General features: G+C 37.3%; 1 protein-coding gene across 3 annotated transcripts in view; it reads left to right on the top strand.

The window, feature by feature from the left end:
* Window positions 1–22500, top strand: part of LOC136847365 (uro-adherence factor A-like) — a 584194-nt gene that overhangs the window by 455288 nt on the left and 106406 nt on the right. The gene's annotated exons all lie outside the window — the stretch shown is intronic.

Raw genomic sequence — 22500 nt, forward strand, 5'->3', positions numbered from 1 at the left:
ACGAAGACCCATCTGGTATTCACAGTACTAGAAAATACCTATTTTCCCCCTTATCTTTAACTAAAAAGTCTCCCCTCGATCCACTGCAGCATTCAGACTGCGTTCCCCTAAACTGATAAAACGAAAAAAAGTGAATAAATTGATAAAGTAGCAAAAAAAGGGGACGATGAAGTAAGACTTTGATATAAGACGTATTTTCACATATTGGTCCGAAACCCATCTGTCAGAATCGCTCCTCTCTCTCTCTCTCTCTCTCTCTCTCTCTCTCTCTCTCTCTCTCTCTCTCTCTCTCTCTCTCTCTCTCTCTCCCGAGCTCATCGTTCTTGATAGACGTCTTGTCAAATCTCTAATGCATCCTTTGGTAAGTAGGAGCTACCCCTCTCTCTCTCTCTCTCTCTCTCTCTCTCACACACACACACCTTGTGTAATAACTGAAATGTCTGTATTACGATGTGTAAATTTTGTATATAGTATGTATATGTGTATATATATATATATATATATATATATATATATATATATATATATATATATATATATATATATATATATATATATATATATATGATATATAAATGATGTATGCATATGAACGCGTGTGAGTGTGTGTGCTAATGTTTACTTTTATACACGCACACACACACACACACACATATAATATATTATATATATATATATATATATATATATATATATATATATATATATATATATATATATATATATATATATATATATATATATATATATATATATATATATATATATATACATTCGTTTTCTGCACACGATTGTGCCCAATATTCTTATCGCGAAGGGACATAAATTAAGGCTGAAATCCCGAACGAAACGAGAAAATCGCCATAGAATTCTCCCGGAATCGGGTCCATTTGTTTCGCGCGGATGAGTTTATGGCATCGCCCAGAAGGTCGAATGTCCGGAGGGTTGTCGTTGTCGAGTAACGTTCGCAGTCGTTAGTTGTAGTAATGACAGTGGTCTGTTAATGTTTTTATTTCGTTGCAATGAGATGTCTGGGCAGAGAGGGAAAACTCTACGGGTTTGTGTTGCCAGAGTTGACTTGCTTGGCTCTTCTTGACTCTAGTCTAGAGGCTTTCGTATATATGGTTGTGTGCGCGTGTGTGTGTTTGTGTGTGCGTGTGTATGTGTATGTGTGTATGTGTGTGTGTGTGTGTGTGTGTGTGTGTGTGTGTGTGTGTGTGTGTGTGTGTGTGTGTGTGTGAGACAGACAGGCAGGCAGAGAGAATAAAACGCGGATGGATAGTTGATGATTTAGTGGATCCAGAATCATCTATTTATATTAAAACATGGGATCATTTATTATTAAAACGCAAACATTTCAGATATCATATCAGCTGTTTTTTGATCGAGGAAAATTAATTAGTTAGTGTAGGTCATCACAGCAACAAACACAATTGAGTATTTCATCAAAATTAAAGATATAAACTGCTTTTCACTGCGAACAGGTTCTTTTTTTTTTTCCTTTTTTTAGTAACAAAGGAAACGTTCATGTTTGGTGATGAGGTGAAAGGAAGAAAGAAACTTCCTTCCCTAGACTAACTTTGTACAAGGCCCAGTAAAAGAAGATATCGATTGTCTCCGGAGGAGGCAGGGCAAGGCGCGCACTTTGTTGAGAGAGAGAGAGAGAGAGAGAGAGAGAGAGAGAGAGAGAGAGAGAGAGAGAGAGAGAGAGATATTATATGTGGCCTATTTCGTTTTGTAGAAGGCAAAGTAGTTTGGAAATGGTATTAAAGGTTAACGGCTGTTGAACGGAAATTTTTGTCAATACGAAAATTGTGTCGCCCCTATTTTATCACTAAAATTTTTCCTGTTCATATTCTGTGGAACATTCCCACCCCTCTCTCTCTCTCTCTCTCTCTCTCTCTCTAAACATTGGCCTTTGGTTTTATGTCAACGACTAAAAAAATAAAATCCACGAGCGAGAAGACTCCTGAAAAGGCATCCAGGGGCCTGAAGTACAAATTTTGGCAAGAAGAGAAAACTGGAGCAGTGCCAGCTGCCAGCCAGCTGTACTATAAGAACAGGTTGGGGGAGGACGAGTGACAATTTTTGGGGAGTTGGGAAGGAAGGGAGAGGAGAACCAGCTGAGTGAAGGGGTGATCTCATTAAGTTTTTTGGAGAGCGCTGCAAGATGACAGGGAAAGGAGTTGGCAGAGGCTTACTTGTCGGTACTCCCCAAACCACCACCTCCTCCTCCTCCTCCTCCTCCTCCTCCTCCTCCTCCTCCTCCTCCTCCTCCTCCTCCTCCTCCTCCTCCTCCTATATTGACTCACTGAGGGTCACCAGCTGTGGAACTCCGGAAGATTGGGAAGTAATCTTCTTAGATTTGACTGCTTGGAGAAATGCGAGAACCTTGGGTGTTCATAGATGGTATCTCTTGGGCGCAATCGGATTGTTTGGGAGGTACGTATTGTTTGTGGGAAGTGGGTCTTAGAACCTTGGAAAGGTGTGCTTAGGTGAAAGCCATGATAATACCTGTTGGTTAATACGTATTGTAGGAAAATTGTAAATTCTGTGTAAGCTTAGCAATTTTAAACATATTGGAACAATTGCTTATTTGTCTGAAAACTAACAATTTATTCAATATCTACTTGTAAACGGAACTTATGTTGATCTTACATGTGGATGAACGTATTTATATGTTTATTTTTATATAATCATTGATATAAAATTCATATAAATTGGAGTGTATTAGAATGCTAATATACCTACCAACAAATAACAGTATACTCTATTCAGCATACATTATAGAATAAACGTATTCTGAAATTCCACTGCGTCATCATTACTGGCCCCCGTCCCCTCATTACCAGCTAACAACCGCAATTAGGTCGTACTTGCTTCCCGGGCGTCAGTCATCCTGTTAGACGACTGTGTGCTGGGGCAGTCATCGATCACTCTCAGGGTGCTTGATGGCAATGTATCCTGTTGTCGATTGAGTGGCACTTTGATTCTGCTGAATATTCGAGGGGGAAAAATATGCTGGTGTAAATTCTTGCATTGATTTCAGAATGGGTTTATTCCGGTTCTGGCATACTGGGATTGATATTTCCTATTATTCTGATCGTTACCAAACACTAACTTTTGTTCATATTCGATTAATCTTGAAGTTTAGTAGAAATACATTGTGACATTAAAATAGCAACTAATCAGAGCATTATGAATAAACGGCTGGTTTTGTTAGTCAAAGCATTTATCAATTATGTTTCAGCGGTTGGTCTCGTTAGTCTTCCAAGATTAACGATCCGTGAAGCAATAAGAGAAAATTTCTCTTTTAAGTTAAATTACGATACATTCAGTGACTCGCCAATATTAACAGATGAAAACGGAGGAATAAATAAGTGTTTGTCTCCATTCATGGCAATTGATGCCAGTAATATTAAATAGTATTAAATAAATGAATCATATATTTAATGGAAATTGTGTATTGAAGAGTTTTTTAAACTTGAAAGTGGGATTTTTTTTCCACACGCCTTCTTCAGAGTTGATGGGAAAGGCAACTTGAAGGCAACCATGATTGCCTTTTTTCCGAAACGAGGGAGATGAACAACTTGAGGCAATGACTGAAAAATCTTACAGACAATTTAATCGAGTAATTAGGAATTTACGGAGAGCAGCATACACTACGAAAAAAAAAAGCTCCGTTTGTAATAACCTAATCACCATTCATGATGAATGCTTCGGTCGAGGTACCTCTCAGTGCCGTGCTCTCTCTCTCTCTCTCTCGCTCACCCGCACGGCATGTGCTAGAGGGGCCCCGCTATAGATGACACAGGCTCTAAATATGTGAGGCCTGTTCTGATGGAAGGTCGCTTTCAGTTGCGTGCTTTTCTCCTGGGCGTGTAAGGGCAACCTTCCAAATGCATTCTGCTGGGAGGAGGAGGATTCGCTTGCTTCTGAAAACTGGGTCACACGGCTTAAAATTGGGGCGCAGGGGATGGGGCCGAATCGAATATATATATCTCCATTTACCACAGGCTGGTTTTTTGTGTGGTGCAGCAGTCTCTCTCTCTCTCTCTCTCTCTCTCTCTCTCTCTCTCTCTCTCTCTTACACACACACACACACACACACACACACACACATATATATATATATATATATATATATATATATATATATATATATATATATATATATATATATATATATATATAATATTTTTTTTCATATATAATTTTTTCGATGTCAAATCTGCTACCCAGTTCAATCTGTTCTCCTTTCTCTGCATCACTTGTTTCAGGCACAAAAGGGTGAATCTGTGTTCTGTTTTTTTTATTTGTTTAATTTGATAAAAGATATTTTTTTATTTTCTTGCGTGTTAAAATGAATTTCACTTCCTGTCCAGTCATAGAACTTTTTTCTAGTAAGGGTGACGAGGAAATCTATTTAAAATTACTGTTTTGTGCTTGCTAGAGTCTTCTGTATAACAGACTAAGAAATTATACTGAAAATTCAGTAGAATAATTTTCTTATTTGTTGTGTAGACGATACTTTTCTCAACAAGTCTGTAGTTATGTTTCATATTATTGTAATAATGAGTTCTAGATTCCAGTTCTCGAACAAATTATTGTCTGAATCTCCTGACAGTGGCAAATTTATTGTTTCAGTTGATCCATTTAGTTAAAAACAAAACCTGACAAGGGTTTTCCTGTTTACAGTTTGAAACAGACTTCGTAAGTGAAATGATAGGCTTTATTTTTTTGAAGTTAAATTCTGCATTAGCTCCTCAAGCATAAATTCATACATACACGCTTGTGTGTGTGTGTGTGTGTATATATATATATATATATATATATATATATATATATATGTATACACTATATATACACAAACACACTTCATATATATATATATATATATATATATATATGAGAGATATATATATATATATATATATATATATATATATATAGAGAGAGAGAGAGAGAGAGAGATAGAGAGAGAGATATGTGGGGTGCATTGTTATCCCCATAACTGTATAATTACAGCTCTAAAGCAGCTTTCATGTCATAATCTTCCACTGTATACGGGGCTAAGTGTTTCTAAGGTGAAGTACTATCTTTTATTCGAATTCTTGGTGCTGAATTAAATCTCCATGGTCTAATTACTAATGCTCATAATGTCTCATCAGATTTTAATGACGCCACATCAAGTATGCATGATGTTAAAGCAGATCTTCATCATGTCATTACTAATGTTTATGATATTGCAGCATGTCACTGCCAATTTTCATGACTGTTGGTTCTTGTGATTTCATAACGGACCTTAATGATGTCAAAACAGATCGTTTTGATGTCACCGGAGATCGTAACGATCCTTAACGTGTTTTTGTAAAATACTGTTGAGTTTTTATTGAGATTTTTATTCCTCCTGACACGTCAGTTACCGCGTCATCAGTTACCGCGTCGTGTTCGTTGAACTGTGGAGTTTTTGTTGCCAGGTTGCAAAAGCATGCATCGCCCCTCCAGTCGTTGACAGACGTCGAGTATTTTAAAATCGACCTCAGGTCTGAAAGTTGGTCCTAGGCCATGAATAAGCCCCTAATTGATTCAGCGAGTTGGTAATTGCTGGCTGAGTATCTCGGGAATGAGCAGCACGAGTATTCTGTTGCTAAGCAGTAGGCGCCGAGGCATACGCGTTTGCTCTTGCGTGTTATTGGATTTTTTTTTTTTTTTTTTTTGCTTTTAATTCCCCCCGTCCCCCTCTTCCCATTCTTCTCTTTTTTTTTTTTTTTTTGAATCGGCAGAGAAGCTTGATGTGGTTGATAAGATAATTATAGCTTTTGGCAGCCGCGATCGATAGTGGCGTGCGTCTTTTTCTCCGGAATTACGTCCACTGTTGACGAGAGCGTTGGCTGCCATGCTGGAATTGCAAGAATTCTGTACTCAGTCGTACTTTTGCGTGTTGATGTCAAGCGTTTGAGTGTCTTTCGGTGTTGGTATTCGTTTGGGAAATAGATAGATAGATAGGCAGATATATAGATAGATAGATAGGTTAGGTATATCTTAGTTTAACCAGACCACTGAGCTGATTAACAGCTCCCCTAGGGCTGGCCCGAAGGATTAGACTTATTTTACGTGGCTAAGAACCAGTTGGTTACCTAGCAACGGGACCTACAGCTTATTGTGGAATCCGAACCACATTATGACGAGAAATGGATTTCTATCGCCAGAAATAAATTCCTCTAATTCTTCATTGGCCGGTCGGAGATTTGAACGCTGGGCCAACATCGTGCTAGCCGAGAGCTCTAGCCACCCCTCCAATGAAAAATCTAGATAGATAGATTAAGTTTTGTATTCGAGAGACAGGATATTTGTCTTAGTAAGAAGGACACTGAATTTAAGTGATATAACTGAATTATATAACTATTATAAAAAATATGACAAATAGAATTCATATAAAAATCATAGAATGTAAAATTGTTTTTTTTTTTTTTTTTGTGATTTCAAGGGAATTCTCTTTCCCTTGTCTTTTCTTTCTTTTCTCTTCTTTTCCTTTATTTCTGTGCTAGATAGTGGCTAGATGTTGCCGGTACCATCGGCCTTCGCAAAAATTATATACTATTACACTAAAGATGGCATTCATATCTCCCATTCTCTGTACAGGTTATAATCATTAAGATTTCAAAGGCCACTTTACGTAAAAATACCAAAGGGTACAATGCAGAAAAATCAAACTGCCATAGCTAACTAAATCTTTCTAAAACACTGTGGCAATCAAGTGTCAGAATAAAACTTAGGAATAATGTTAGTAGGCCCCAAAAAGTTTGGTAAATCGTAAAATAAGGATAATTCTCTAAATTCTCTAAAGGACTTCTAGATTAATATACCTTACTTTTTTCCGTTGCTTTAAATAAAATTCTCTTTCTTTATACTATTGTGTTGTGCATTATTGATATTTTTGCAATTGTGATTAATTTTATAAAATCTGATTTTATATATATATATATATATATATATATATATATATATAAAGGTCAAAAGTTAAGTATACCTTAGTTTTACCAGACCACTGAGCTGATTAACAGCTCTCCTAGGGCTGGCCCGAAGGATTAGACTTATTTTACGTGGCTAAGAACCTGAATGACTTACTTATGAATATCAAGCTGTTTTTGCCTTGAGAATTATTATTATTATTATTATTATTATTATTAGTAGTAGTAGTAGTAGTAGTAGTATTAGTAAAGCATCATTGCTGTTATTTGAACTGTTAATAGTAAGACGGAAAGGAACGGAATCGTCCCGCGAACCTGTAAACGACAAGGTAAGGCAGCAAAGTCAGCAGCGAGGCGGAGATTATTGAGGAATCAGAATCAGATTTGCAGAGTAAACTGTTTAACATGGCCCAGAAGAGATTGGACGATCAGCCGAGCGATGGGGAGAAGCTTAAAGACGAGTTGGTAACTCCGGAAGCCGAACCAATTGAGGGGATATTGGCAGGACATCTGGATGAGCCCTTTGACGGGGAGAAAACGTCCAATGGCTCCCTGAGGGGGTTGGTTTGCAGGATCGGACAAATGAGAAAGTGGATAAATGAGCGTCGACAAAAGGAGAATGGAGGACTGAACAGACATTGCAAATGAGGGATGGGGGGAAAAGACATGGATTTAGGAAGCTTTAAAGGTAGAGATTTAACAGTTGAATACAGGAAAAATCAAAGGAGGAACAAGAGATAAAATTACCAGTTGAATATTGGTAGATCTGAGGCATGAATAAAATTGTATTGAAGGGCTGAACAATGACATTGAATATTTAAGGAACACTTACGAAAGGAATTTAAGCTTTGAGGAAAAATAAGTGAAATTAATTTCAGAGTGAAGAAAAAGCTGTAACGGCCGTAACATCAAGGCCAGTAAGGTCATAATTAAGGTCATTCCTAGCGAAATATCTATTTTAAAAGTAGAGATCAATGGAACGGCCATCCTAATGACCTTCTCTAGCCCAGACCCGAAGTGAAAAAGAAAAATCCAAATTAAAAAAACGTATGGGTTAGGTGCGAAGGAAATGGGAGGCCTGTTTTTAATAGAAAAAAACAGCCTGTTTTTAATAAAAAAAGCCTGTTTTTAATAGAAAAAAACAGAAGTGGAAAGATAATTGCTGATAAGATTTTCATTTATCATCAGAGATTTGTCTCTTTTTGTTCTTTCAGTGTTTTGGAGCAGCGTTGCGGAAAGGGGAGAGAGAGAGAGAGAGAGAGAGAGAGAGAGAGAGAGAGAGAGAGAGAGAGAGAATGAATGCAAAGCTGCCAATAAAAGATTCATCGTGGCATCTGATCGCGAAACATAATAAAGAAAGGCGTATCTTTTAATGGCCCAACCTCCCCCCTCCTAAAAACAAACAAAAAAATTCCTGTATAAATTTTTACTTTTTTATTCGCTCGGATTTCCAGTCTGCATTGCCTGCAAGTGCATTTGCTGGAGAAATGTTTCAGAGCGTTTCAGAGGGTCATCGAACAAAACGCTGGCAAACGAAGTAAGCTCCACAAGAATATTTTCTTTTTTTGTTTTTTGTTTTTACCCGATTCGCTCAGAGCGAAATGGAAAACAAACACAAAGGTAAAATAAAAAAAAAAAAACGTAAGCCGTGAACCGAAAGTGTGACTGGCCCTCTCCCCCACCTGTCTTGTCTCCCTCCCCCTCCCCCGATCCCCATCCCTTCCCCCAGAGACAAAAATAGATTCTAAAAAATGATAGCGGACTCCTAGAAAAATGGATTAGACATTCGAGAGTGCGTGGAAAAGACGAGAGTAGGACTGAATGGAGCCTTTGATGTCGGGGAACAAATGGCGAAAGCAGTGCGAACTTGATCTTGATTTATTTTGTGTTCTCGCAAGTACCTTCGGTTGAATCGCAGGCGCAGGAAAAGAAATTGTATGCTTGGATTTGATACCTCTTGGTATGGTTTTAAAACACGTTTGTTTGTACTTATTGATTACTTATATTTATTAAAATGCGAAATTAACACAAATAGGAATATAATTACTTTGGTATGATCTTGCGGTGGCGAATCTCAGAGGGAAATTATCGGAGAAGGAATTTGAAGATGGTTTTATTCAGATTTGCCGAGGAATTGCGATTTTTGCTTAGTTAGTCTAACTCCCGATTTGTTTATTAGAACAATTACAGAAAAAATTATGACAGGACTTTCACGAAAATTGGATCGAAGGTGGGCCACATGACTGGCAACATAGTGCTTGGATTTTGGAGAGATACGAATAAGAATCGGGATCCAGGAATTTCTTGAGGGAATCTCCACTGTTGGGTAGGAGTGGCCTTTTCGAAGGTTTATAGTCTCCGAACGCTCTTGTTTGTTATGTTTTAGTTCGTATGCTTTTCACACAAGATAAGGAAAACTTCTTTTATTTAAGTTAAGCTTATTGATTACAAGGTGAGGATGGCACCAGAAGAGTAGGGATTTAAGTACTTTGCAAATCTCTAGGGGTGAGGTTGTTAGCCCCGTACTTAGTAGACCTACCTGTTGACAGCTAGGCCGTCGGGTAGATGGCAGGACGGGAGTGGATCGTGGGCCTTGCGATCTCGAGTCTAATTATCTTCCACTGGTTCATTGGACCTTGTGTGTATGATAGTGATACTCCTTCCACCAGTGCAAGAGCCAGTTTTCGGTTCCCTGATAAGGCTGAGCAATTCAGGCACTTTTGTTCAGTCTCAAAATATCTAGATTAACCAAAGCACTCAATTATGTGTATGGTAGTTAGTCAACTATGGTGGGACAGAGACAGGTATTAGGCTAGCAACCTCATCCCAAAAAATACTGGTTGAAAATCCGAAGAAATAGCACATTGTCAAACCACACCCTCAAAGAGGAGTAGTATATATATATATATATATATATATATATATATATATATATATATATATATATATATATATATATATATATATATATATATATATATATATATATATATATATATATATATATATATATATATATATATATATATATATATTCTTAAAGGTAACATACGCTGTTGTGTCGTCTGAACGAAATAAATTCCCCGATGAAGAAATTGGGCTTTTAATATACTATCTTACACAAACGACCAAAAAAGGGCAAAATGGATGTGGACTGTAAGAGCACTGCCGAGGAAATATTCTGTATCCCTTAAGAAATTCCAGTAAAATTGATGTCACTTTCCCAGAAAACCATTTAAGGCTGTCTGGAAGCTACACATTGAGAAATGGCAGCGCTTATAGCATTTCGAATGTTTTTTTTTTAATGGGCCTGGGTTGTGGAGGGGTGGGCTAGGGAGGTGGCAGGGTAATTGAGGGGTTGGGGGGAGGGGGCATGGGTCCCCTGTCTTGCCGGACAACCGTTATGAGATCCCGGCCAAGAAATATCTTAGGAGCGGGGATTGCCCTTCTGAAATAATAGTGACCATGAGTTTTAGCTGTTTATGCTTTGAAGTATTTATGGGAATGGTTCACAAGGAAAACTGGACACTGATGTAAGAAGTGTGTGAGGTTTAGTTCTTATTCATCTTGCAATATATCCGTTTAAGAAAGGATCTCATGTAAAATGGGCTGCTACAATATTGGAGAATGTTGTTGCACCTTTTCGTTTAGACGCCATATGCCCTCAGTAAGTGCTACCGTGGGACACTGAACGTGAGACACCTTTCTGTTCTCTGTAGCTTCTCTTTTCCACCGTGACGTCAGAATTAGCATCACAGCCTACACTCCGCTGTGTTAACTGACTCTGATCTGTCCCTTGGGAGCCGTAAGCTTTAAGTCTATGGTCAGGGCTGCTCAAATGAGCTCCAGTTTTGTTGTGGTAAAGAGTTTTTTACTTTAGATCGGGTGTAATTTGCCTGATGTGTATATTTAATAGTTAGTGTGTATGCGCGTGCTTTAATTCCAGGTCATAATTGACTATTGCAATGACGCTCATTGTTTCGAGTAATTATACAATCAGGTTATTGGGGGATAGCTTTGAGATCATTAATGAGCGGTGGTAATTATGATCATTTGTTGGCAGTAATGATTGCTGCATTGGATTAGTGCTGGTGACTGGATGCCAAAGAAAAAAAAAACTGGGTTTGGAGATTGGAGGCTTACCAAGTTAATTGATGCACTGACGCGTTTCCTAATGGCTGGAGTGACACATTTGTCTTTCTGTGTTCCATAAAATTGATGTTTACAAAGAGGTGGCTGTATAAGTTGAGTCCAATTTGCACTTGCTGAGTACCAGGCAGTAATTGGAAATATAGTGTTTGAAGAATTTATTGAACTTGGCAGGGTCACCTTGAAAGTAATTCAAGTCTGATTTATTGTTTCCTTTAAAGTAATGTTGTAATCTGAACAGTGAATTACCTTTTGCTGAACACGCCAGCAAACCTGATTGGGTTTATTTGTAGTATAAGTGTGTCATGTTTTTTTTTTTTTTTTTTTTTTTAGGACGTTTTCTGTCAAGGGCGCTTCACTTTTATCACGATGACAGTTGATTTTAAACCGTCACATTTCATGTCAGTTGTCTCAGTTGTTATCATTTCTTGATCCATTCACCTCCAGTTTCGTCAATTCATACAACTAGCCATTAATTTTGTACTTAGATTGAATTTTAATTTTGCTGTGCCCTTGGCTGCAATACCCCGACAAGGAGTTACAGTGAGACCCGAGACACAGAGGGCGTGATTGCGTTCTCGAATTGCTCGGTTCAGTAAACGTTTATTGCTTTTCAACGCCAGGCTTTGGAATTCTCTCCCTGCTGTTGTTTCCGCAGATCTTCGTAACCTTCAGTCTTCCTTAGAGCTTTAGCTAAGTGCAATCTAAGTTGCCAGTCCCGCCGGCTTTCTGCCAATAGTTTATTTTTAAAGTAAATGCCAGTGGAACCTTTCTCCTAATACCTCTCTCTAGCCCAGGTCCGAAGAAAACAAGACAACTTCGAAGTCGAAACTTGGCGATGAAAATTGAGGTCATTTCTAGATGTCATCTGAGGTCGGAAGGTTAATGCCGACTTTATTCCCTGTGGGCAGGATAATGAAGGCAATTAGGCGTTATTAACGGGTCAGGCAGCCTATTAGGATAATTAAGAATTACTGCAGTGTATTGTTAAGAGCGACTATTGTTACGAAGACTCGTTATAAATGAATAATTTGCCTGAAATTATGATAATAGCTCACTGCGAGGTGATGTTCGAATGGACGAACAGTATTGATCTCTTGAGAGAGTGAAGGCAGAATTTGCTTTCTTTCCTTGTACCCTTAAAAAGAGTTAAGTATACCTTAGTTTAACCAGACTACTGAGCTGATTAACAGCTCTCCTAGGGCTGGCCCGAAGGATTAGACTTATTTCACGTGGCTTAGAACCAATTGGTTACCTACCAACGGGACCTACAGTTATTGTGGAATCCGAACTACATTATAGCGAGAAATGAATTTCTATCACCACAAATAAATTCCTCTAATGTACCCTTAATACTTTCTGATGAAGAACACAAACACATACGCATTCTCTCTCTCTCTCTCTCTCTCTCTCTCTCTCTCTCTCTCTCTCTCTCTCTCTCTGTGTTCCAAAGTCTAAGAAAATTTAACCTTTGGGTGCTGCTTGCACATTCTTGGTTAAGTTCATTTGAATAATTTGTCTCTGTTCAACTTTGTTTTAGTAGAACAGAGACAAATTATTCAAATGAACTTACTCAAGAATATGAAAGCAGCAACCAAAGGTTAAATTTTCTTAGACTTTGCAACTGAGAGAGAGAGAGAGAGAGAGAGAGAGAGAGAGAGAGAGAGAGAGAGAGAGAGAGAAAGAGAAAGAGAAAAGAGAGAGAGAATGTGTTTCTTTTGTGTTCTTCTTCATCAGACAGCTTTGGGGTACAAGGAAAGAAAGCAAATTCTGCCTTCACTCTCTAAATTATGTTTTAATAACAGTCCATCCTGCATCATTCAGCGTGTAATTGTTTATTCGCAACGTTTATCATTTATGTATTATTTTAATTGTTGTTATTATTTTTGTCACGAATCTTATTTAATTATTCATATTTTAATTTATAGCAATGAATAACGTGCAAATCAGTATTAATAATGAATAAGAAGTCTACAAGAAATTTATGTTCATTTAATTTTTTTTCTATCACAGTCATCCTATTCGACAGGGTGGTTTTTATATTGTAGGGTTCCGGGTTGCATCCTGCCTCCTTAGGAGTCCATTATTATTATTATTATTATTATTATTATTATTATTATTATTATTATTATTATTATTATTATTATTATTATTATTATTATTGAAGCTGCCAGCCTCAAGCAAAGAATCAAGTCGCTAATGAAATATGAAATACACAGGTTCAAATATAGGTAGACAATACCCATCACTCTCTGACGATACTGCAAATGTTTTCAAAAGCGGGAAAAAAACGAGAAACCGTTAACAAGGTGATTAGCGGGATGGAATATTGTTTTTTGATGTGACTGCCACACTGTCGAGGTCAGGAAATTCGTTTGTGGGTTAATACGATCGAAATTTATGATAGTTTATGCCGAATTATTTTAGTGTATTTGCTGTTCCCCTCTGTAGTTGGTTGTGTTAATTGTATTTGATTGTGTGAACATTTTAATAAATTTGATAGTTATAAAATTATTCATGATAATGCAGAATGAAGGTGCTGGTCCGAGCTTCTTGGCGGCACGTAACGTCCTGGGGTCGGGACTTGCCATCTCGACCCTTCCTTTTATTACCGTCATTTTTTACTTTATGGGTGCACCAATAATAATAATAATAATAATAATAATAATAATAATAATAATTTAAATTATCCTGTCATGTTAACCATTATCCATCTCATGTTACTCTCCACGATCCTCTCTCTCTCTCTCTCTCTCTCTCTCTCTCTCTCTCTCTCTCTCTCGCTAAGTTCATTATTGAATGGCAGGTCATACTGTTACCAGTAATGGGTTTCCCCCCATGTTCATTCAGCGAAATATGAGCTTTGGATAATTACCTCCGCCAGGGGTTAAGCTCTCACTCTGGTGTGTCCTTGTGCTTGTTTGTTTGTTTTTTGCCGTGGTTTTTTTTTTTTTGCGTGTATATTTTTATTTGTCTGTTCAAATCTTATATAATCCATAAAATCCAGTATGCCTCTTTTGACATAACCAGTGTATTAGGTACCTCGTTGGTAGTTGATTGTTGTGGGTCGAGTCTAGGGAGAGAGAGAGAGAGAGAGAGAGAGAGAGAGAGAGAGAGAGAGAGAGGTAAAACGTTAGACGTGATTGCTCATTTCTCACAAAAATGTATATATACCATCAAAACGGGAGGGCCTTGATGAGGTAATCCTCATCTCATTGAGGTAAAACCATTTGTTAGACTCTCTCTCTCTCTCTCTCTCTCTCTCTCTCTCTCTCTCTCTCTCTCTCTCTCTCTCTCTCTCTCTCACAGACACACACACGTATTCGATGTTCAGTACACCATAATTCATGGCTTCACTTGCTGTGGTGACTGAGCGCAAATTGCCACCGATACTGTTATGGATTCCACCTCATTTAAATTCTGGCAACCTTTCTGATGCTTGAATAATTACCACGATGGAGTGTTTGTTACCCGAAACAAACGATATTTTGTGCGTTCTCTCGGACATATCAATGTATTGCATTTTTATTGTTGTAAGGGGGGTGGGGGACAGTTTCTCTCCGATGGCCACTTTTTTCCCGAAAAAGTTTACTAGAACAATATTTGCTGTCTAAGTTATTTTAGTCCCTTTTTTTTTTTGTCCTGAAGTGTTTGGTGTTAGAAGAGATTCATTGTATGTGGTTCGTATTAGCATCGTTTGATATTATTTATCAATATTTTTCATCAGGATATTTCATTTTACATTCTAGAATGAAAAATGCCTTACCACATTTTAGCTCAGTCATTGTTTCTTTTCTTTTCATGTCCTGAGTTTTTTTTTTTTTTCTTCTTTTTATAAGAAAATGATTGACACTTCGCGTTTACTAAATTAACCAATTCTGAATTGCATTGTTCATGCGCGTTCCTCATTTTCCTTTTAGTAATTTGATTCTTTCATGAAGCCTGACCTTGGCTGTTTTTGTGTCAAAAGTTTTACTGTGTTGAACAATAACGCTACACTTTGTAAGGGTGTTATGAATGATCGCAGAGGACAAATTGTATTCTGAGGAACTCACAGTACATTTTACATTATATACATACATACATGTATATATGTATGTATATATATACACATTATATGTATACATATATACATATACATATATATATATATAATGTGTACTATGTATGTATATTATTCCTTGCCAGATTTACTGGTACCTCAGACTTGTTTGTAACCTTTCTCATCATACTTTGAACTCCATGCGGAGTTATTTTGGGCCTCGGAAACACTGCTCTCTCTCTCTCTCTCTCTCTCCATTATGTTCCTGTCTGTAGTCACGTAAGTTCTGTCAATGACAGTCAGGACAGCCGAAATATTTTATATCTGTCAACGCCGCTCTTGGGCTTTGTGACTACGAGCGCCATATTTCAACCACAGGGAGATTAGCCGGTGCTGTACCAAGGTGAAAACGCCGTCTGAATAATCACGATAATGTTTTAAGCTTTATAAAGGTTTACAGAGCATCAAACGCTGATTTTTTCGTTCCTTTTATGAATAAAATACGACCGTTACATTTTCCAAATAATTGCTGTTGATGTCTCCAAGGCATTTTACGTAATATTTTTTTCTATATACAAAAGAATTCGGTTTGAAGCATGTTATACAAAAGAATTCAGGTTCAAGTATATTCCAAAAAATAGCATTTTACGTAATATTTCTTTTGTATACAAAAGAATTCAGTTTCAACTATGTTCCAAAAAAAATAACATTTTACGTAATATTTCCTTTTTATACAAGAGAATTCAGTTTCAGGTATGTTCCAAATAATACTTGAAACATCCTTGCAAACTGATCTTTTGACAGATCCGTCTGAAGTGAAATTGACAGTGAGGTGCTCAGAGAGTTAAAAGGCCAGTTTGTTTACGTCTGTTGCAGATGCACGTGCGTAATGTCCGTATCATTCTCGACGTTCTTCTTATCATCGTATTTACGAGGGGCATTCTCGAAGCGTACTGTGCGTGTACCTTTTGTTTGCTTGTTGTCAGCAAAAGACCCTGCAGTCAGTGAAGGAATCAGTATGCTTGTTGGTGATATATGATGCGATAATCCCATTTTTGCAATACTGAAATTCTTTAGGGCATTCTTGTTTGACGTTACATGTATTGAATATATTTTGCCCCGTTCTTTATTAAATCTGTTGTTAGATATAGTCTTATTCCTTTCTACTAACACGGTCAATCCTTGTAAATCTCTTAACCCGAACCCTTCCCTATATGTAGAAGAAGGCTAATTCCCATGGTGGCTAAATATTAATGCATATACATACGCCCAAAATGCATCAGTATCATTTTCAAATAACATTTTTGTTCTAGGTGTAGGTACCTTTTCACCGAAATTTATAATGAGATTGGATTTTGAAATTCGTATATCAGATACTTGGGAACGTAATGAATTTTCTTCAGTAAAGCTTTACATGGCTTTTTGTATCGTTAGCATACACTTTGAACTCGTGCTTGTATGCATATGCACTCTGACACGGTATGCCTACACACTCAAAAACACACACACTCAATCAAGGAGTTCATCAGCAATCCGGCAGTTAAAGTCTTAACGTGTAAAACATGGTAACCATTGTTTTTTTTTCCTCTGAACCCATCCCTTGTTAGGGAAACGTCTTAATGTTGAGAGTAAAAAAAAGAAAATTAAAAAGAGAAAGTGCTTATGTACGAATATATAGATGTTTTGCCTAAGCGAGACAAGATGACCTGTGTATGGCTGATTGCTTGCGCCGTATTACGTTCTTTATTCTGGATTTATCTGGTATAACCTGTATTACCTGTGTTACTACATTAGTATGACCATCACCATAGGCCATACGTCTGCTTTGCCTTTCATTGGCACGGTTTTTCGGATCACATGGTACTAGAACGAGTTACATAAGACGGATGGTAATTCTTGCGAAACAAAGTATTCCGTTGGTGAATGGACACAGGTGGTCCCCAGCCTTACTATCAAAAGTCCTCAGCAGCTGATGGAAGAACGTGAATTTTTTTTATATATGCTGGTAAATTAAAACCAACTTTTACGGTGAAAAATTACTTTTTTTGCAACCAGGATCGTCAATAAGCAAAGGCGGTGAAAAATTGCGTTTTTTCAACCAGGATCTTCAATAAGCAAAGGCGGTGGAAAATTACTTTTTTGCAACCAAGATCGTCAATAAACAAAGACGGTGAAAAATTACTTTTTTGCAACCAAGATCGTCAATAAACAAAGACGGTGAAAAATTACATTTTTGCAACCAAGATCGTTAATAAACAAAGACGGTGAAAAATTACTTTTTTGCAACCAAGATCGTCAGTAAACAAAGACGGTGAAAAATTACTTTTTTGCAACCAAGGTCGTCAATAAACAAAGACGGTGGAAAATTACTTTTTTGCAACCAAGATCGTCAATAAACAAAGACGGTGAAAAATTACATTTTTGCAACCAAGATCGTTAATAAACAAAGACGGTGAAAAATTACATTTTTGCAACCAAGATCGTCAATAAACAAAGACGGTGAAAAATTACTTTTTTGCAACCAGGATTTTCAATAAGCAAAGGCACCGAAGACACTAAAGTTTTATTCTTCATATCGGTAGATGAATGTATTATTGTAGACAAAGGAACAGGCAGAATCTTTCATGCAGCCAGAACTCTCTCCCTAGGAGATATATACTGTAGATAGAATGACATGTTTATTTGATGAGGGATTCAGTAAATTCCCAGTAAATCCAGAACTGTCGTTCCTAAAAATAGTATACCATTATAGCCAAACTAGTCGATTAACGTATGTGTGGAAGTAAATGGCAGAATAGTTTGGAGTCGAAACAGTGAAAGACTTTAATGGGCCAAATGTTACTGTTATTTAATATGTCATTTTTGGAACTGGAAGCGTTGAATCAACTTTCGATCTAAGTTCGTATCAGTTGCCAAAAGTGTAAGAAGGTATCAAAAGCGTCGCCTTTGAAACTAACTTCTTTTGGGACTTTCTCTCCGAGTCAAAGATCCACTTCATCGCCGCAGCCTCGTGAAGTTATGGGAGCAAATCGCGTCTTTACTTCGGTTTGTGTTAGAAATGAGCCATTTGTTGAAAATAGGAGAAAATAGGGATTTATTTTTTAAGCAAGTATCAAGAGCAAGAAGAAAAATTACAAGGATTAAAATAAATGATACCAAATAAAAAATGCGCCGAAGTTTCTTCAGCGTAATCGAGTTTTCTGTACAGCGTATGCTAATCAAGCCCACCGAAAATAGCTCTATCTTTAGGTGGTCTCGGTATAATGCTGTACGAGCCGCGGCCCATGAAACTTCGACCAAGGCCCGTTGTGGCCTGGCCTATATCGGTGCCAGATGCAGGATTATGGCCTCAGTAGTATTTATTTTATTTAAGGTTAAATTTAGCCATAATCTAACCTTAAATGAAATAAATACTACAGAGGCTAGAGGGCTGTAATTTGGTGTTTGAGATTGTAGGGCGGATGGTCAACATACCAATTTACAGCCCTCCAGCCTCAGTAGTTTTTAAGATCTGAGGGCAGATAGACAAAGCCGGCACACTAGTTTTCTTTTACAGAAAACTAAAAACGTTAAGCGAGATAGAGTGAGAGGATAGAGAGAAAAAAAAAAATATGAAATACAAAAAAAAGCAGGAAGATATGTCATAATATTAGAAATGGAAAAGTGCAGAAAAACGGCCTTGGAAAAAATCCAGAGGAGTGAATATTTATTAAGTAGTAATGGAAAAGAACCTTCCCAATGATGAATGGAACCAATTACAGTAATAAAAATAGGAATGTAAAATAAAAGCTGACTCAAATCACTATTATTTCCAACACTATTGTCGTTGTTACTATTATTTACGTCGTTATTTAACGTGTTGTCTTTTAACATCATCATCAAAGAATAGGGAAAGAATATTGTAACTAAAAATGATTTTATTATCACCATCATCGTTGTTCTTAGTGTATGACTACCAATATTATTGTTATAGTGTGCCGGACGTTTACGTTACCGGTGTCATTATTATTTTTAGTGCTGTTATTTTTAGCATGTAATATGTAGTTGTTTCATTGCACCGTCGAAGAAGACGAAGAAGAAGTTATCATTTACCTTTACATTATCCATCACATCATTAATTTATATATTTCATCTTCATCGCTGTGCTGAATAATCCTGATGGGTTCCGGCGCTTGGTCTTCAAGACCTAAATTTCATAATCAATCAATCAATCAAGAAGAAGATGATGGAAAAGAAGAAGAAGAAGAAGAAGAAGAAGAACCGTCCCTCTGGGATGGGCGGGCGATTAATGCAAGGAGTGTAGTGCACATCCTGGAGAACCGTCACCTCCGGATGCAAATTGGCCGCGTCCCCCAAGCGGTGCCAGGGGACAAAGAACGCGCATTTATCGCATGATAATTGAGGCCCTCTCCTGCTTTTGGCAACCGCTGTGCTCCCCGGCATATCATATATCATTATGCTTTCTCCCTAGACAAATGATTCGACAGCGCGCACGCCTCGGTGCGCTCTGGAGAGAGCGCTTTACAAAAAATGGGGATGGCGGCGGGCGGAGGGAGCTTTCAAGGTGATACCAGGCCTGTGGCAGAAGCTAGCTCTCTCTCTCTCTCTCTCTCTCTCTCTCTCTCTCTCTCTCTCTCTCTCTCTCTCTCTCTCTCTCTCTCTCTCGTTTTGGCCTGTCGTGTTTTACCAATACTGTATAGAAAGATTTATTTTTGAGGATGCCGAAAGTAACATTGCAATATGGCTGAGTGCCCAGTGAACCAATGTGTTGATTGATTTAGTACTTTGACATGGTGTAGCAGCAACAAAGGTTTTTTATGCTCGGAAGTCACAGTTAATTGAAAATTAATCAGTGCTAAAAATAAAGGAAAATTTCTTTGTAAAATTTTCGTAGGCCATGAAATTTTTCAGCGTCCGTCAATCTTCTAAAGGGTTGAACAGGAAACAAATTGGTTAGAGTATTAGTAATTTGATTTCATCGCATAATAATAATTAGCTATTGATGCGGATTTGGAAGAGTAATTATCTGTTGATCCGGATCAGCCAGAATAATTCAATGCTGTTGAGAGCATGAGAACATGTAAGAACTTTTTGACTTCAAACAGAACCTGCGGTAATTTTTACATATTGGTCCAAACCTGCAAGAACTTTTGTCTCCTGAGCCGATCTACAGTAATGTTGATCAGCTGAACAGGGTTTGTAAGAAATTTCGTCTTCTGGACTAGACCTGCAAGAACATTAAACCATCGACCTGGAGCGATACAAATTTTCAGCCAAATTGAAAGTTTCCTAAAAGTCCGACCAAAGTCAAGAGATTGATGATGTTAGGAAACAGAGAATTTGGGTCAGTCCATTTACGCTTTTATGGATAATGATAATAATGATGTTTATTTATAATCCCACTACTACTACTACTACTACTACTACTACTACTACTACTACTACTACTACTATTATTATTATTATTATTATTATTATTATTATTATTATTATTATTATTATTGGCCATGAGTATGCTTTAACTGACATCAGAATTTTCGGGAATATATTATTGCAGCTGCTTTATGAATGCATCTGGATGGACGCTTATTCCGTGTTTCTGTAGAGGAAAAAGAGAACCTGGAATTGTACCAAGCTGGAGCTGCGCTTTGTTTTGTTCATTGTTCTCTCATTGTGGATTTGTTCTTAAAGTTGTCGTTAGAAACAGTCCGACGCTGGATCGAAGTCTTATTGTCGAGCAGAGCAGAGAGAGAGAGAGAGAGAGAGAGAGAGAGAGAGAGAGAGAGAGAGAGAGAGAGATGGTATTCCTCCTACATATAGGTGACATGTGTCATCCACATCACTGCATCTTGGAGACATTTCATAGGTTACCTTCTGAAGAGGCATTGTGTTTAATGAACATTCGGTGAAAAAGCGGAATTTGTTGATGCCTTTTGTGTTACTTTTTCCGCTTTCTTTTGTCTTTTCGTTGGAAGTAATGTCTTTTCATTGGAAGTAATGTCTTTCATTGGAAATAATGTCTTTCATTGGAGATAGTGTCTTTCGTTGGAAATAATGTCTTTTCATTGGAAGTAATGTCTTTCATTGGAAATAATGTCTTTCATTGGAGATAGTGTCTTTCATTGGAAATAATGTCTTTTCATTGGAAATAATGTCTTTCATTGGAAACAGTGTCTTCATTGGAAATAATGTCTTTTCATTGGCAATAATCTTTCATTGCAAATAATGTCTTCATTGGAAATAATCTTTCATTGCAAATAGTGTCTTTTCATTGAAGATGGTGTCTTTTATTGGAAATAATGCCTTTCATTGCAAATAATGTCTTTTCATTGGAAATAATGCCATTTCATTGCAAATAATGTCTTTTCACTAAAATAATGTCTTTCATTGCAAATAATGTCTTTTCATTGGAAATAATGTCTTTTCATTCCAAATAATGTCTTTTCATGGGAAATAATGTCTTTCATTGGAAATAATGCCTTTCATTGCAAATAATGTCTTTTCATTGGAAATAATGCCATTTCATTGCAAATAATGTCTTTTCACTAAAATAATGTCTTTCATTGCAAATAATGTCTTTTCATTCGAAATAATGTCTTTTCATTCCAAATAATGTCTTTTCATGGGAAATAATGTCTTTCATTGGAAATAATGCCTTTCATTGCAAATAATGTTGACATGACCTGAGATGAAAGTGAATCCATTTCCTTCATATGCTAACGATAGGTTCATTTAGCCAAAGAATTCCAACCTTAATTTCTGTAAGGAAACAACCGAAAGTAAGCAATTGATTTGATAAACAAATAAACAGTAATATCACATGAATATATCAATATTGTCACTAATGGCCACACAACGAACCATCGTGTTCCAAATGGCAGTGCCCCACTTTGAATGTTTGTGCAGCTGTAACACTTGAAAAAAAAAGAGTTTGCTAGTAAACATTTATATGTGGGCAAATATTCCGATGCCAAGAGACAAAGTACTCTACATCTGATGTCAATCTAATGTCTTTTCTTGCAATTGAAGGCAAATGAATTTATGTAACCCTAACTCAGTAGTTGTTAAAGACCAGAACAAGGACCAGGTGGTCCAGTAGAAGTGGATTTTTTTTTTTTTTTTTTTTTTTGCTGGCTCTGAGAGGAGGGAAGGAAGAGAAACGGCAGGATGGCCGTGAAAAATATGAGGGGAATTTAAAGGGGATGGAAGCGTGGTTTGGATGCAGCATATGAAACGGTAAGAGTGGAAAGGAACAGGAATAAGAGGAGAGGCGGACGGCAGAAATGGGAAGGGAACGAGAGAGGGGGGAAAAGTGTAATTTGGTAAACGGGGTTA

Source organism: Macrobrachium rosenbergii, chromosome 16 (genome assembly GCF_040412425.1).
Source record: "Macrobrachium rosenbergii isolate ZJJX-2024 chromosome 16, ASM4041242v1, whole genome shotgun sequence".
Lineage (NCBI taxonomy): Eukaryota > Metazoa > Arthropoda > Malacostraca > Decapoda > Palaemonidae > Macrobrachium > Macrobrachium rosenbergii.